The sequence below is a fragment of the Olea europaea genome, unplaced genomic scaffold (genome assembly GCF_002742605.1).
Source record: "Olea europaea var. sylvestris unplaced genomic scaffold, O_europaea_v1 scaffold971, whole genome shotgun sequence".
Classification (NCBI taxonomy): domain Eukaryota; kingdom Viridiplantae; phylum Streptophyta; class Magnoliopsida; order Lamiales; family Oleaceae; genus Olea; species Olea europaea.
The window spans coordinates 300,513-305,951 of NW_019268212.1; the positions used below are offsets into that span (position 1 = coordinate 300,513).

At 35.2% G+C, this 5,439-nt stretch overlaps 1 long non-coding RNA gene and 1 pseudogene across 1 annotated transcript; one reads left to right on the forward strand and one right to left on the reverse strand.

The window, feature by feature from the left end:
- Positions 1–994: 994 nt before the first annotated feature.
- Positions 995–5,439, forward strand: part of LOC111392736 — a 6,949-nt pseudogene continuing 2,504 nt past the window's right edge.
- Positions 2,809–4,831, reverse strand: LOC111392739. The gene is made up of 4 exons (XR_002702314.1): positions 4,790–4,831; positions 4,615–4,673; positions 4,177–4,234; positions 2,809–3,281 (listed from the first exon to the last, which is right to left on the reverse strand). It is a non-coding gene; the product is annotated as an uncharacterized LOC111392739 (long non-coding RNA).

Here is a 5,439-nt window from a genome sequence, read left to right on the forward strand (position 1 = left end):
AATTTTTTTTTTTTTTTTTTTAACGAGGTGTCACAGCTTGCGCCAGACTATATCCTCGTCCTTGAACCTCCGGCCCCTCAGCTGCTCAGGGAGGTAAATCAGGATGTGTCCTTGTTGGTTCCCAGGTTCCCACATGACTTTTACTCCTTCCCCAAAGGAAGCCTCCTCCATGGTGATTAATCCACCAATAATTCCTCCTTTATTGGATCAAAGGTTCCCACCAGGAATCGAACTCTCCACGCTTGGTTTCAGAGTCCCACAATGTGATTGTTCCGCTAACTTGGATGTGCCCTAGGGGGCTTTTCTTGGACACAATTAATTGCACTCAAGGTTGTGAAAGAGTTGCTTCTGCAAATAGAAAGACAAATAATCATGTCTCTATTGCTAGATATATGAAAACAGTATACTGACTGAAAGTTTTTAATGAGGCATTTCGGTTGTGAATTCTACTTTAACAGTAAAACATAAATTAAAATCCTCATTTTCAGATTTCATGCTACATCATTGATCCGCAATAACCTCTATCCGCCAATCAAATTTTAACACCAATTCACTAAATTCCTATATAAACCATCTGCTAACCACTTCATCTCCATAAAAGCTTGGTATTTTTTCACAAATTCCAGTTTTCAATATGAATTCATTTCTTTGGTTTATAGTAAAATTCAACGGGCAAAGCCTCCACTAAGGGAGGTAGAGGGAGGCCAAATGCATTGAAATCCTATGCCAATCCAGTAAGGTTAGTGTCGAATTCCCCCTGGGCAGAATCACTCGATTTCTCCAAAATGGCCTACTCATTCTCTTATACTTCCTTATCCAAACTTATGTTTACTATCAATACCAATCTTAATCACACAATCTACCCCATGCTCAGACCATTTTTGACTACATTGATGGCATAGAGAATAAACCTCCGAAAGAAGTTGATTCCCCCCATCCCAGAATCTAAACCCTCACACGAAACTGTGGCCAGGGTTCTTTAATCCTTCCCACCATGGATCAGCTACTCATGGATATTTGGACTTCCAAAGAGGAGCAGGTAGTTAGAACATCAGTGTCAATACTCTCAACTATTGTTACAGAAAATAAATCCGTTGTAGAGGACGTCAAGAGAAAGGGATTACAGTTGTCTGATTTGGCTACTGCCCTTAAGAGAAATGTGCATGAGGCTGTTATTCTTATATATTTAATAAATCCATCTCCAGCCGACATCAAGACATTAGAACTTTTACCTTGTTTGGTCGAGGTTGTCTGCACCTCACAAAGTTACAAGGTCGGTGTAAGATCGCTTCTGCTTACATCTCCAGCAGCGTCATTGATGCTCATCAAGGTACTAGTAACTGAATTTGACTATGAAACAAGTAATGTGCATGTAGCAGCAATCAGCTCGCCCAGAGTACTTTCCGGGCTCCTTCATGTTCCAAGACAAAATAACCTCGAAGAATTCGTTTCTTTGGCTTCTATTCTTGTCAAGTGTATGCGGTTTGATGGACAATGCAGAAAATACATATTAGAATCTTCTCCGGTGGCTACTTTTGTATCTCTCCTATGGAGCAACCAAAAGCGTGCAACAAATATAGCACTAGAATTTTTCCTTGAATTGCTTCGAATGCCAAGGTATGCCATAATGCTTGAAGCCCTCTTAGTTTCAGCTTCATAAAGAATAAGGCACTCTTAACTAGTCATTATGTCGAACTACATGCACTGCCAAGGAAATCCCTTGTAGCTTTATATAATCTTAATTACGACATGATATATGTTTATTTTTAAGTTTTTGCTAGTAAGCTAAACACAGAGTCTGAGCTGCAGAGTCACCGAATGAATGATTCCAGTTACTCGGTGGGCTAATGAGATATCTTCTTGCATCAGCTCGTCAGCCATAAATTTACTGAAGCAAATACAAAATGAAGGAAGCATCGACAGTATGTGTGCTCTATTGCTACTCATCCAGAATTCCGATCCTGACTACATGCTTCTAGGGGCAAATTTGTTATTGCAGTTGGAAATGCTGGTAAGTTTATTTATTACTAAAACGTGCATAATCTCACATGCTATCAGCGACTTCTAGAGATTTTATTTCCTTTCCATCAATTACCTATCTTATGACATTTTCTGTAGTAAATAAAAATGAGGATCTGAGCCCTACAACTTTGATGAACAACAAGTAAGATTTCACCTGTTTCACACAATATCTCATAGTTTGTTTACACATGATTTTTCAGAATATGTTCCTATGGATAAAATGGTCAAAAGGGTTGGAAATAGATACAAGTAGCAGCATCTAATCAGATAAACCCCTTTTTTACGTCCCTATGTCACCCGTGTGGAAACATGGGAGTGAAGGCATCCAGTGAATCAGCTGAATTTAGTTCACGTGCTCACCATATTTTTACAATAAAATTAGATGCACTGGCATAAGACTACCACCATATATTCTTGGAAATGCTCAGACTGTTATTTTAAAAGATACTTAATATGCAAAACATGAACGAGTGACAGTTTAGTCCACATAGTACAGCATCTTCTTCACTTTTCATAACTGAACTCATAGAATTTATACACTTAATTAAGAATCTGATAGTGCAATTTTCTTTTAGTCCTATATTAGGTTGAATTGTTACTTAATTGGCTAGATGAACAATTTTTTTTTCCAGGAAGATGCATGAGCAAAATGCATACATAGGGAACAGGCTGTGGACGCGCTTCTTGAGCCACTGACATGTGAAGAGAACACTGTCACACAGTCATTGTCGGCATTCATCCCATCAAATTTGGGCGGAACTTTTTCTTGGACAGGGGAGTCATTTACTGACACGACCCGTCCCGACTCAACCTAATTGACTCGACACGTGTTGTACGCCAGTAGTAGATGCCAGCTAAATGCCGGACCTACCACCAAGGCAAACTTGACCTATTTTGACTGTGCTAATTTCTATGAAAATTTTGATAAAATTTCCCTTGTAACATAGACAAAACCAACCTGAAAAATTATCAAAATCTCAAATAGACATTTAAACCAAAAGTTTTGAAAACCACCACTTCCTCTAATACCACCACAACTACTACAGAATATAACAAAATTCGACTGAATATTTCTACAACATTATCATGTCAACATGCAAGTATTACATCACTTACAAACCCTTCTACGAATATGCTTGTCACCCAAAATTAGACAATTACTTAATAAACATAAGTCTCCCAACTATTCATTACATACTTAGGAAACGGTCTCTTTTGCTTCAGCAGGCTTTTCCAAATATCTCAAAATCAACCTTCTCCTGATAGGAAAATATGTTAAAAAGATATGAGTTTACAACTCAGTGAGTGGATAATTGAAAATAAATAAACTTTTCCATTTATGCTATTTTCTGAAAATTCTTGCACTATTTAACGTTAAGAACTTCTGAAAAATAGTAACACTTTTAAAAAAAAAAACCAAACATAATCATATCATAATTTCTTGGACATAATTCTAGAAAGGCAACTGTATAACATAATGACTATAAATACTCTGATATCCATGAAAAATTATGAAATATTACTGCCTTAATATTATAAGCTGAAAGTTTTATTCTGAAAACTGAATTAACTGAATTCCATAATCTGAAATCTGATAATAGAATAAATACTGAAAAATCAGACCAAAAAGAGTACCCAATGAATAGCCTTACTCATGTACAGAGTAATCTCGATGTACAAGGCAAAGTTATTCAAATCTGATAATCTGATATCCTGGTCATACGTACGCAGAGCTGCCCCAAAGGCTAATCACCCTAGTACACGGCCCAAAGCCTATGTGTGTACGAGAGTGGGCCCCAAAAACCTCTGATAATCTGGTCATACACTATGAAAACACATTCACAATAGTGCAGAGCGGGTAAAATCACTGTAACTAGTCATACACTGTGGAAACACATTCACATCAGTGCAGACTGAGATAAAATCACTGGGTACTTTCTGATGGTTTTAAAATAACTTTAACTATAATGAAATATTTATATTCATATAACATGCTAGTCAAATAATTTAATTGAACTGAATTTAACTTTAAAAGCAATTGTTAATAAAATCCAATTTATTCTAAAAATCATGCTATGAAGTCAACTTTATACAATAAATAACTTTAAAATTTAATGAAGACTTATTTCTGAAAAATAAGTTTTATCCACTCACAAGGTATGAGCTACAAGTTAGATAGACTGATAGACGTTTCCAATCGCCTCGTTACCTCCTGAAATACGATAATGATAACCAATTTATCCACTATCAAATCGAGAAACCTTAATATCTAATAATAGAAAATAATTTAAATGCTCATGGTACTTAAATAAATTCTCAAATTTTCCTTTATTAATTGAAGCTAATCACACCTTATAATCCCTTGGTTAATCACTAATTTATCAACATAACCATCATTTCAAATTTAAAACTAATTTTACTCTCCAATCTAATGAAACTAGTAACCACAATTCCACCCACATAATATACATTTGTTCCATAAAATCAATTCCCAAGTGAAATATTTCATTTATATAATCACTTCATAATTAATTAATTAAAATCCCCAAAATCGGATTCTAGGGTTTTCCCAAAAATTTCACATCTTCATACCTTGCTGAAAATTTGAAATGAATAATCCCCACACTTGAGCTCCAATTCGTGCAATATCCCTAAAATTCGACATATTATTCAACAAGTTAAAACCCTAAAAATTTTAACATAATTCATACTTTATCACCTAAAACAAAAAGAAAATTTCAACCCAACTTGAAGATATCAACCTTACCTCCTTTCCTCTTCTTTTTCCCTTCTTCTTTTCCTTTTTCTTTTCCCTTTTCCCTTCTTCTTTTCCTCTTTTTCTCTTCTTTCTCGGTCTCTGCTTCCCGTAAGTTACTCTGTGTGTGTGTGTGTGTGTGTGTGTGTGAAATAGGGCGAAATGAGAGAAAATGGGTCAAAGGTTTGAATTAATTGGTCCACTAACCCATAATTGCACAATAAATCCCTTAGCTTCACTTTTTAGTAACATTTAATCCTTTAACTTCCAATAGTATATATATAAATTCCAAACTTTTAAATATATTCAATTCAACCCTTATATTTTGCCAATTGCAAAATAACCCAAATAAAATATTTTATTTTATTTTAGTCCTTGATTGACTTTGACCTTGACTAGTCAATATTTGAATTTTTGACTATAAAAATTGGATTGTAACATATACAACAGCTTGGTTGGTGAAAAAATCCAGTTTGACCTCACTGGATCACAAGAAAATGATAAGGAACTGTGACTTCCTGGATCAAAGCCTACAGGCAAGTTTTTGTTCAAGTTCTCATTGAATCACCTGGTATTGAAACAAGCAAATCTTATATATTTAACTTTCATCATGCGCACTTATGGAAATTATGCACGTGTCAAAAAAATGAATTCAACCTCTA